A 14,374-nucleotide genomic window follows, 5' to 3' on the forward strand; every position below is an offset into this window, starting at 1 on the left:
TTTGCTACTAATTTACTATTAAATCATGTGTAATTTTAAACCCCAAAATATTTACTACTAATTTACTATGAAATCATACGTAATCTCAAACGCAAAAAATATTTGCTAATCATTTACTATTAATTCACTATTAATCTCAAACCTAAACAATTTGCTAGTAATTTCCTATTACATCATGTGTAATCTCAAACCCAAAAAATATTTGCTACTAATTTACAATTAAATCATGTGTAATTTAAAACCCCAAAATATTTACTACTAATTTACTATGAAATCATACGTAATCTGAAACGCAAAAAATATTTGCTAATCATTTGCTATTAATTCACTATTAATCTCAAACCTAAAGAATTTGCTAGTAATTTCCTATTACATCATGTGTAATCTCAAACCCAAAAAATATTTGCTTCTAATTTACTATTAAATCATGTGTAATTTAAAACACCAATATAGTTACTACTAATGTACTATGAAATCATACGTAATCTCAAACGCAAAAAATATTTGCTAATCATTTACTATTAATTCACTATGTATCTCAAACCTAAAGAATTTGCCAGTAATTTCCTATTTAATCATGTGTAATCTCAAACCCAAATTGTATTTGCTACTAATTTACTATTAAATCATGTGTAATTTTAAACCCCAAAATATTTACTACTAATTTACTATGAAATCATACGTAATCTGAAACGCAAAAAATATTTGCTAATCATTTACTATTAATTCACTATTAATCTCAAACCTAAACAATTTGCTAGTAATTTCCTATTACATCATGTGTAATCTCAAACCCAAAAAATATTTGCTACTAATTTACAATTAAATCATGTGTAATTTAAAATCCCAAAATATTTACTACTAATTTACTATGAAATCATACGTAATCTGAAACGCAAAAAATATTTGCTAATCATTTGCTATTAATTCACTATTAATCTCAAACCTAAAGAATTTGCTAGTAATTTCCTATTACATCATGTGTAATCTGCAAACCAAATAAATATTTGCTTCTAATTTACTATTAAATCATGTGTAATTTAAAACACCAATATAGTTACTACTAATGTACTATGAAATCATACGTAATCTCAAACGCAAAAAATATTTGCTAATCATTTACTATTAATTCACTATGTATCTCAAACCTAAAGAATTTGCCAGTAATTTCCTATTTAATCATGTGTAATCTCAAACCCAAATTGTATTTGCTACTAATTTACTATTAAATCATGTGTAATTTTAAACCCCAAAATATTTACTACTAATTTACTATGAAATCATACGTAATCTCAAACGCAAAAAATATTTGCTAATCATTTACTATTAATTCACTATTAATCTCAAACCTAAACAATTTGCTAGAAATTTCCTATTAAATCATGTGTAATCTCAAACCCAAATTATATTTGCTTCTAATTTACTATTAAATCATGTGTAATTTAAAACCCCAAAATACTTACTACTAATTTACTTTAAAATCATACGTAATCTCAAACGCAAAAAATATTTGCTAATCATTTACTATTAATTCACTATTAATCTCAAACCTAAAGAATTTGCTAGTAATTTCCTATTAAATCATGTGTAATCTCAAACCCAAATTATGTTTGCTACTAATTTACTATTAAATCATGTGTAATTTAAAACCCCAAAATATTTACTACTAATTTACGATGAAATCATACGTAATCTCAAACGCAAAAAATATTAGCTAATCATTTACTATTAATTCACTATTAATCTCAAACCTAAAGAATTTGCCAGTAATTTCCTATGAAATCATGTGTAATCTCAAACCCAAATTGTATTTGCTACTAATTTACTATTAAATCATGTGTAATTTTAAACCCCAAAATATTTACTACTAATTTACTATGAAATCATACGTAATCTCAAACGCAAAAAATATTTGCTAATCATTTACTATTAATTCACTATTAATCTCAAACCTAAACAATTTGCTAGAAATTTCCTATTAAATCATGTGTAATCTCAAACCCAAATTATATTTGCTTCTAATTTACTATTAAATCATGTGTAATTTAAAACCCCAAAATACTTACTACTAATTTACTTTAAAATCATACGTAATCTCAAACGCAAAAAATATTTGCTAATCATTTACTATTAATTCACTATTAATCTCAAACCTAAAGAATTTGCTAGTAATTTCCTATTAAATCATGTGTAATCTCAAACCCAAATTATGTTTGCTACTAATTTACTATTAAATCATGTGTAATTTAAAACCCCAAAATATTTACTACTAATTTACTATGAAATCATACGTAATCTCAAACGCAAAAAATATTTGCTAATCATTTACTATTAATTCACTATTAATCTCAAACCTAAAGAATTTGCCAGTACTTTCCTATTAAATCATGTGTAATCTAAAACCCAAATAATATTGGCTTCTAATTTACTATTAAATCATGTGTAATTTAAAACCCCAAAATATTTACTACTAATTTACTATAAAATCATACGTAATCTCTAACGCAAATAATATTTGCTAATCATTTACTATTAATTCACTATTAATCTCAAACCTAAAGAATTTGCTAGTAATTTCCTATTAAATCATGTGTAATCTCACACCCAAATTATATTTGCTTATAATTTACTATTAAATCATGTGTAATTTAAAACCCCAAAATATTTACTACAAATTTACTATGAAATCATACGTAATCTCAAACACAAAAAATATTTGCTAATCATTTACTATTAATTCACTATTAATCTCAAACCTAAATAATTTGCTAGTAATTTCCTATTAAATCATGTGTAATCTCAAACCCAAATTATATTTGCTACTAATTTACTATTAAATCATGTGTTTTTTAAAACCCCGAAATATTTACTACTAATTTACTATGAAATCATACGTAATCTCAAACGCAAAAAATATTTGCTAATCATTTACTATTAATTCACTATTAATCTCAAACCTTAAGTATTTGCTAGTAATTTCCTATTAAATCATGTGTAATCTAAAACCCTAATTATATTTGCTTCTAATTTACTATTAAATCATGTGTAATTTAAAACCCCAAAATATTTACTACTAATTTACTATGAAATCATACGTAATCTCAAACGCAAAAAATATTTGCTAATCATTTACTATTAATTCACTATTAATCTCAAACCTAAAGAATTTGCTAGTAATTTCCTATGAAATCATGTGTAATCTCAAACCCAAATTATATTTGCTACTAATTTACTATTAAATCATGTGTTTTTTAAAACCCCAAAAATATTTACTACTAATTTACTATGAAATCATACGTAATCTCAAACGCAAAAAATATTTGCTAATCATTTACTATTAATTCACTATTAATCTCAAACCTAAAGAATTTGCTAGTAATTTCCTATTAAATCATGTGTAATCTCAAACTGAAATTATATTTGCTACTAATTTACTATTAAATCATGTGTAATTTAAAACCCCAAAATAGTTACTACTAATTTACTATGAAATCATACGTAATCTCAAACGCAAAATATATTTGCTAATCATTTACTATTAATTCACTATTGATCTCAAACCTAAAGAATTTGCTAGTAATTTCCTATTAAATAATGTGTAATCTCAAACCCAAATTATATTTGCTACTAATTTACTATTAAATCATGTGTAATTTTAAACCCCAAAATATTTACTACTAATTTACTATGAAATCATACGTAATCTCAAACGCAAAAAATATTTGCTAAACATTTACTATTAATTCACTATTGATCTCAAACCTAAAGAATTTGCTAGTAATTTCCTATTAAATAATGTGTAATCTCAAACCCAAATTATATTTGCTACTAATTTACTATTAAATCATGTGTAATTTTAAACCCCAAAATATTTACTACTAATTTACTATGAAATCATACGTAATCTCAAACGCAAAAAATATTTGCTAATCATTTACTAGTAATTCACTATTAATCTCAAACCTAAAGAATTTGCTAGTAATTTCCTTTTTAATCATGTGTAATCTCAAACCCAAATTATATTTGCTACTAATTTACTATTAACTCATGTGTTTTTTAAAACCCCGAAATATTTACTACTAATTTACTATGACCTCATACGTAATCTCAAACGCAAAAAATATTTGCTAATCATTTACTATTAATTCACTATTAATCTCAAATCTAAACAATTTGCTAGAAATTTCCTATTAAATCATGTGTAATCTAAAACCCAAATAATATTGGCTTCTAATTTACTATTAAATCATGTGTAATTTAAAACCCCAAAATATTTACTACTAATTTACTATAAAATCATACGTAATCTCTAACGCAAATAATATTTGCTAATCATTTACTATTAATTCACTATTAATCTCAAACCTAAAGAATTTGCTAGTAATTTCCTATTAAATCATGTGTAATCTCACACCCAAATTATATTTGCTTCTAATTTACTATTAAATCATGTGTAATTTAAAACCCCAAAATATTTACTACAAATTTACTATGAAATCATACGTAATCTCAAACAAAAAAATATTTGCTTATCATTTACTATTAATTCACTATTAATCTCAAACCTAAAGAATTTGCTAGTAATTTCCTATTAAATCATGTGTAATCTCAAACCCAAATTATATTTGCTTCTAATTTACTATTAAATCATGTGTAATATAAAACCCCAAAATATTTACTACTAATTTACTATGAAATCATACGTAATCTCAAACGCAAAAAATATTTGCTAATCATTTACTATTAATTCACTATTAATCTCAAACCTATAGAATTTGCTAGTAATTTCCTATTAAATCATGTGTAATCTCAAACTGAAATTATATTTGCTACTAATTTACTATTAAATCATGTGTAATTTAAAACCCCAAAATAGTTACTACTAATTTACTATTAAATCATACGTAATCTCAAACGCAAAAAATATTTGCTAATCATTTACTATTAATTCACTATTGATCTCAAACCTAAAGAATTTGCTAGTAATTTCCTATTAAATAATGTGTAATCTCAAACCCAAATTATATTTGCTACTAATTTACTATTAAATCATGTGTAATTTTAAACCCCAAAATATTTACTACTAATTTACTATGAAATCATACGTAATCTCAAACGCAAAAAATATTTGCTAATCATTTACTATTAATTCACTATTAATCTCTAACCTAAACAATTTGCTAGAAATTTCCTATTAAATCATGTGTAATCTAAAACCCAAATTATATTGGCTTCTAATTTACTATTAAATCATGTGTAATTTAAAACCCCAAAATATTTACTACTAATTTACTATAAAATCATACGTAATCTCAAACACAAAAAATATTTGCTAATCATTTACTATTAATTCACTATTAATCTCAAAACTAAAGTATTTGCTAGTAATTTCCTATTAAATCATGTGTAATCTCAAACCCTAATTATATTTGCTTCTTATTTACTATTAAATCATGTGTAATTTAAAACCCCAAAATATTTACTACTAATTTACTATGAAATAATACGTAATCTCAAACGCAAAAAATATTTGCTAATCATTTACTATTAATTCACTATTAATCTCAAACGTAAAGAATTAGCTAGTAATTTCCTATGAAATCATGTGTAATCTCAAACCCAAATTGTATTTGCTACTAATTTACTATTAAATCATGTGTAATTTTAAACCCCAAAATATTTACTACTAATTTACTATGAAATCATACGTAATCTCAAACGCAAAAAATATTTGCTAATCATTTACTATTAATTCACTATTAATCTCAAACCTAAAGAATTTGCTAGTAATTTCCTATGAAATCATGTGTAATCTCAAACCCAAATTATATTTGCTACTAATTTACTATTAAATCATGTGTTTTTTAAAACCCCAAAAATATTTACTACTAATTTACTATGAAATCATACGTAATCTCAAACGCAAAAAATATTTGCTAATCATTTACTATTAATTCACTATTAATCTCAAACCTAAAGAATTTGCTAGTAATTTCCTATTAAATCATGTGTAATCTCAAACTGAAATTATATTTGCTACTAATTTACTATTAAATCATGTGTAATTTAAAACCCCAAAATAGTTACTACTAATTTACTATGAAATCATACGTAATCTCAAACGCAAAATATATTTGCTAATCATTTACTATTAATTCACTATTGATCTCAAACCTAAAGAATTTGCTAGTAATTTCCTATTAAATAATGTGTAATCTCAAACCCAAATTATATTTGCTACTAATTTACTATTAAATCATGTGTAATTTTAAACCCCAAAATATTTACTACTAATTTACTATGAAATCATACGTAATCTCAAACGCAAGAAATATTTGCTAATAATTTACTATTAATTCACTATTAATCTCAAACCTAAACAATTTGCTAGAAATTTCCTATTAAATCATGTGTAATCTAAAACCCAAATTATATTGGCTTCTAATTTACTATTAAATCATGTGTAATTTAAAACCCCAAAATATTTACTACTAATTTACTATAAAATCATACGTAATCTCAAACACAAAAAATATTTGCTAATCATTTACTATTAATTCACTATTAATCTCAAACCTAAAGAATTTGCTAGTAATTTCCTATTAAATCATGTGTAATCTCAAACCCAAATTATATTTGCTACTAATTTACTATTAAATCATGTGTTTTTTAAAACCCCGAAATATTTACTACTAATTTACTATGAAATCATACGTAATCTCAAACGCAAAAAATATTTGCTAATCATTTACTATTAATTCACTATTAATCTCAAACCTTAAGTATTTGCTAGTAATTTCCTATTAAATCATGTGTAATCTAAAACCCTAATTATATTTGCTTCTAATTTACTATTAAATCATGTGTAATTTAAAACCCCAAAATATTTACTACTAATTTACTATGAAATCATACGTAATCTCAAACACTAAAAATATTTGCTAATCATTTACTATTAAGTCACTATTAATCTCAAACCTAAACAATTTGCTAGAAATTTCCTATTAAATCATGTGTAATCTCAAACCCAAATTATATTTGCTTCTAATTTACTATTAAATCATGTGTAATTTAAAACACCAATATAGTTACTACTAATGTACTATGAAATCATACGTAATCTCAAACGCAAAAAATATTTGCTAATCATTTACTATTAATTCACTATGTATCTCAAACCTAAAGAATTTGCCAGTAATTTCCTATGAAATCATGTGTAATCTCAAACCCAAATTGTATTTGCTACTAATGTACTATTAAATCATGTGTAATTTTAAACCCCAAAATATTTACTACTAATTTACTATGAAATCATACGTAATCTCAAACGCAAAAAATATTTGCTAATCATTTACTATTAATTCACTATTAATCTTAAACCTAAACAATTTGCTAGTAATTTCCTATGAAATTACGTGTAATCTCAAACCCAAATTATATTTGCTACTAATTTACTATGAAATCATGTGTTTTTTAAAACCCCAAAATATTTACTACTAATTTACTATGAAATCATACGTAATCTCAAACGCAAAAAATATTTGCTAATCATTTACTATTAATTCACTATTAATCTCAAACCTAAAGAATTTGCTAGTAATTTCCTATTAAATCATGTGTACTCTCAAACTGAAATTATATTTGCTACTAATTTACTATTAAATCATGTGTAATTTAAAACCCCAAAATAGCTACTACTAATTTACTATGAAATCATACGTAATCTCAAACGCAAAAAATATTTGCTAATCATTTACTATTAATTCACTATTGATCTCAAACCTAAAGAATTTGCTAGTAATTTCCTATTAAATAATGTGTAATCTCAAACCCAAATTATATTTGCTACTAATTTACTATTAAATCATGTGTAATTTTAAACCCAAAAATATTTACTACTAATTTACTAAGAAATCATACGTAATCTCAAACGCAAAAAATATTTGCTAATCATTTACTATTAATTCACTATTAATCTCAAACCTAAAGAATTTGCTAGTAATTTCCTATTTAATCATGTGTAATCTATAACCCTAATTATATTTGCTACTAATTTACTATTAACTCATGTGTTTTTTAAAACCCCGAAATATTTACTACTAATTTACTATGACATCATACGTAATCTCAAACGCAAAAAATATTTGCTAATCATTTACTATTAATTCACTATTAATCTCAAACCTAAAGAATTTGCTAGTAATTTCCTATTACATCATGTGTAATCTCAAACCCAAAAAATATTTGCTTCTAATTTACTATTAAATCATGTGTAATTTAAAACACCAATATAGTTACTACTAATGTACTATGAAATCATACGTAATCTCAAACGCAAAAAATATTTGCTAATCATTTACTATTAATTCACTATGTATCTCAAACCTAAAGAATTTGCCAGTAATTTCCTATTTAATCATGTGTAATCTCAAACCCAAATTGTATTTGCTACTAATTTACTATTAAATCATGTGTAATTTTAAACCCCAAAATATTTACTACTAATTTACTATGAAATCATACGTAATCTCAAACGCAAAAAATATTTGCTAATCATTTACTATTAATTCACTATTAATCTCAAACCTAAACAATTTGCTAGTAATTTCCTATATCATCATGTGTAATCTCAAACCCAAATTATATTTGCTACTAATTTACTATTTAATCATGTGTAATTTAGAACCCCAAAATATTTACTACTAATTTACTATGAAATCATACGTAATCTGAAACGCAAAAAATATTTGCTAATCATTTGCTATTAATTCACTATTAATCTCAAACCTAAAGAATTTGCTAGTAATTTCCTATTACATCATGTGTAATCTCAAACCCAAAAAATATTTGCTTCTAATTTACTATTAAATCATGTGTAATTTAAAACACCAATATAGTTACTACTAATGTACTATGAAATCATACGTAATCTCAAACGCAAAAAATATTTGCTAATCATTTACTATTAATTCACTATGTATCTCAAACCTAAAGAATTTGCCAGTAATTTCCTATTTAATCATGTGTAATCTCAAACCCAAATTGTATTTGCTACTAATTTACTATTAAATCATGTGTAATTTTAAACCCCAAAATATTTACTACTAATTTACTATGAAATCATACGTAATCTGAAACGCAAAAAATATTTGCTAATCATTTACTATTAATTCACTATTAATCTCAAACCTAAACAATTTGCTAGTAATTTCCTATTACATCATGTGTAATCTCAAACCCAAAAAATATTTGCTACTAATTTACAATTAAATCATGTGTAATTTAAAACCCCAAAATATTTACTACTAATTTACTATGAAATCATACGTAATCTGAAACGCAAAAAATATTTGCTAATCATTTGCTATTAATTCACTATTAATCTCAAACCTAAAGAATTTGCTAGTAATTTCCTATTACATCATGTGTAATCTGCAAACCCAATAAATATTTGCTTCTAATTTACTATTAAATCATGTGTAATTTAAAACACCAATATAGTTACTACTAATGTACTATGAAATCATACGTAATCTCAAACGCAAAAAATATTTGCTAATCATTTACTATTAATTCACTATGTATCTCAAACCTAAAGAATTTGCCAGTAATTTCCTATTTAATCATGTGTAATCTCAAACCCAAATTGTATTTGCTACTAATTTACTATTAAATCATGTGTAATTTTAAACCCCAAAATATTTACTACTAATTTACTATGAAATCATACGTAATCTCAAACGCAAAAAATATTTGCTAATCATTTACTATTAATTCACTATTAATCTCAAACCTAAACAATTTGCTAGAAATTTCCTATTAAATCATGTGTAATCTCAAACCCAAATTATATTTGCTTCTAATTTACTATTAAATCATGTGTAATTTAAAACCCCAAAATACTTACTACTAATTTACTTTAAAATCATACGTAATCTCAAACGCAAAAAATATTTGCTAATCATTTACTATTAATTCACTATTAATCTCAAACCTAAAGAATTTGCTAGTAATTTCCTATTAAATCATGTGTAATCTCAAACCCAAATTATGTTTGCTACTAATTTACTATTAAATCATGTGTAATTTAAAACCCCAAAATATTTACTACTAATTTACGATGAAATCATACGTAATCTCAAACGCAAAAAATATTAGCTAATCATTTACTATTAATTCACTATTAATCTCAAACCTAAAGAATTTGCCAGTAATTTCCTATGAAATCATGTGTAATCTCAAACCCAAATTGTATTTGCTACTAATTTACTATTAAATCATGTGTAATTTTAAACCCCAAAATATTTACTACTAATTTACTATGAAATCATACGTAATCTCAAACGCAAAAAATATTTGCTAATCATTTACTATTAATTCACTATTAATCTCAAACCTAAACAATTTGCTAGAAATTTCCTATTAAATCATGTGTAATCTCAAACCCAAATTATATTTGCTTCTAATTTACTATTAAATCATGTGTAATTTAAAACCCCAAAATACTTACTACTAATTTACTTTAAAATCATACGTAATCTCAAACGCAAAAAATATTTGCTAATCATTTACTATTAATTCACTATTAATCTCAAACCTAAAGAATTTGCTAGTAATTTCCTATTAAATCATGTGTAATCTCAAACCCAAATTATGTTTGCTACTAATTTACTATTAAATCATGTGTAATTTAAAACCCCAAAATATTTACTACTAATTTACTATTAAATCATACGTAATCTCAAACGCAAAAAATATTTGCTAATCATTTACTATTAATTCACTATTAATCTCAAACCTAAATAATTTGCTAGTAATTTCCTCTGAAATCATGTGTAATCTCAAACCCAAATTGTATTTGCTACTAATTTAATATTAAATCATGTGTAATTTTAAACCCCAAAATATTTACTACTAATTTACTATGAAATCATACGTAATCTCAAACGCAAAAAATATTTGCTAATCATTTACTATTAATTCACTATTAATCTTAAACCTAAACAATTTGCTAGCAATTTCCTATTAAATCACGTGTAATCTCAAACCCAAAATTATATTTGCTACTAATTTACTATTAAATCATGTGTTTTTTAAAACCCCAAAATATTTACTACTAATTTACTATGAAATCATACGTAATCTCAAACGCAAAAAATATTTGCTAATCATTTACTATTAATTCACTATTAATCTCAAACCTAAAGAATTTGCCAGTACTTTCCTATTAAATCATGTGTAATCTAAAACCCAAATAATATTGGCTTCTAATTTACTATTAAATCATGTGTAATTTAAAACCCCAAAATATTTACTACTAATTTACTATAAAATCATACGTAATCTCTAACGCAAATAATATTTGCTAATCATTTACTATTAATTCACTATTAATCTCAAACCTAAAGAATTTGCTAGTAATTTCCTATTAAATCATGTGTAATCTCACACCCAAATTATATTTGCTTATAATTTACTATTAAATCATGTGTAATTTAAAACCCCAAAATATTTACTACAAATTTACTATGAAATCATACGTAATCTCAAACACAAAAAATATTTGCTAATCATTTACTATTAATTCACTATTAATCTCAAACCTAAATAATTTGCTAGTAATTTCCTATTAAATCATGTGTAATCTCAAACCCAAATTATATTTGCTACTAATTTACTATTAAATCATGTGTTTTTTAAAACCCCGAAATATTTACTACTAATTTACTATGAAATCATACGTAATCTCAAACGCAAAAAATATTTGCTAATCATTTACTATTAATTCACTATTAATCTCAAACCTTAAGTATTTGCTAGTAATTTCCTATTAAATCATGTGTAATCTAAAACCCTAATTATATTTGCTTCTAATTTACTATTAAATCATGTGTAATTTAAAACCCCAAAATATTTACTACTAATTTACTATGAAATCATACGTAATCTCAAACGCAAAAAATATTTGCTAATCATTTACTATTAATTCACTATTAATCTCAAACCTAAAGAATTTGCTAGTAATTTCCTATGAAATCATGTGTAATCTCAAACCCAAATTATATTTGCTACTAATTTACTATTAAATCATGTGTTTTTTAAAACCCCAAAAATATTTACTACTAATTTACTATGAAATCATACGTAATCTCAAACGCAAAAAATATTTGCTAATCATTTACTATTAATTCACTATTAATCTCAAACCTAAAGAATTTGCTAGTAATTTCCTATTAAATCATGTGTAATCTCAAACTGAAATTATATTTGCTACTAATTTACTATTAAATCATGTGTAATTTAAAACCCCAAAATAGTTACTACTAATTTACTATGAAATCATACGTAATCTCAAACGCAAAATATATTTGCTAATCATTTACTATTAATTCACTATTGATCTCAAACCTAAAGAATTTGCTAGTAATTTCCTATTAAATAATGTGTAATCTCAAACCCAAATTATATTTGCTACTAATTTACTATTAAATCATGTGTAATTTTAAACCCCAAAATATTTACTACTAATTTACTATGAAATCATACGTAATCTCAAACGCAAAAAATATTTGCTAAACATTTACTATTAATTCACTATTGATCTCAAACCTAAAGAATTTGCTAGTAATTTCCTATTAAATAATGTGTAATCTCAAACCCAAATTATATTTGCTACTAATTTACTATTAAATCATGTGTAATTTTAAACCCCAAAATATTTACTACTAATTTACTATGAAATCATACGTAATCTCAAACGCAAAAAATATTTGCTAATCATTTACTAGTAATTCACTATTAATCTCAAACCTAAAGAATTTGCTAGTAATTTCCTTTTTAATCATGTGTAATCTCAAACCCAAATTATATTTGCTACTAATTTACTATTAACTCATGTGTTTTTTAAAACCCCGAAATATTTACTACTAATTTACTATGACCTCATACGTAATCTCAAACGCAAAAAATATTTGCTAATCATTTACTATTAATTCACTATTAATCTCAAACCTAAACAATTTGCTAGAAATTTCCTATTAAATCATGTGTAATCTAAAACCCAAATAATATTGGCTTCTAATTTACTATTAAATCATGTGTAATTTAAAACCCCAAAATATTTACTACTAATTTACTATAAAATCATACGTAATCTCTAACGCAAATAATATTTGCTAATCATTTACTATTAATTCACTATTAATCTCAAACCTAAAGAATTTGCTAGTAATTTCCTATTAAATCATGTGTAATCTCACACCCAAATTATATTTGCTTCTAATTTACTATTAAATCATGTGTAATTTAAAACCCCAAAATATTTACTACAAATTTACTATGAAATCATACGTAATCTCAAACACAAAAAATATTTGCTTATCATTTACTATTAATTCACTATTAATCTCAAACCTAAAGAATTTGCTAGTAATTTCCTATTAAATCATGTGTAATCTCAAACCCAAATTATATTTGCTTCTAATTTACTATTAAATCATGTGTAATATAAAACCCCAAAATATTTACTACTAATTTACTATGAAATCATACGTAATCTCAAACGCAAAAAATATTTGCTAATCATTTACTATTAATTCACTATTAATCTCAAACCTAAAGAATTTGCTAGTAATTTCCTATTAAATAATGTGTAATCTCAAACCCAAATTATATTTGCTACTAATTTACTATTAAATCATGTGTAATTTTAAACCCCAAAATATTTACTACTAATTTACTATGAAATCATACGTAATCTCAAACGCAAAAAATATTTGCTAATCATTTACTATTAATTCACTATTAATCTCAAACCTAAAGAATTTGCTAGTAATTTCCTATGAAATCATGTGTAATCTCAAACCCAAATAATATTTGCTACTAATTTACTATTAAATCATGTGTTTTTTAAAACCCCAAAAATATTTACTACTAATTTACTATGAAATCATACGTAATCTCAAACGCAAAAAATATTTGCTAATCATTTACTATTAATTCACTATTAATCTCAAACCTAAAGAATTTGCTAGTAATTTCCTATTAAATCATGTGTAATCTCAAACTGAAATTATATTTGCTACTAATTTACTATTAAATCATGTGTAATTTAAAACCCCAAAATAGTTACTACTAATTTACTATGAAATCATACGTAATCTCAAACGCAAAATATATTTGCTAATCATTTACTATTAATTCACTATTGATCTCAAACCTAAAGAATTTGCTAGTAATTTCCTATTAAATAATGTGTAATCTCAAACCCAAATTATATTTGCTACTAATTTACTATTAAATCATGTGTAATTTTAAACCCCAAAATATTTACTACTAATTTACTATGAAATCATACGTAATCTCAAACGCAAGA

The sequence above is a fragment of the Euprymna scolopes genome, chromosome 46, assembly GCF_053919585.1.
Source record: "Euprymna scolopes isolate OS-2025 chromosome 46, ASM5391958v1, whole genome shotgun sequence".
Classification (NCBI taxonomy): domain Eukaryota; kingdom Metazoa; phylum Mollusca; class Cephalopoda; order Sepiida; family Sepiolidae; genus Euprymna; species Euprymna scolopes.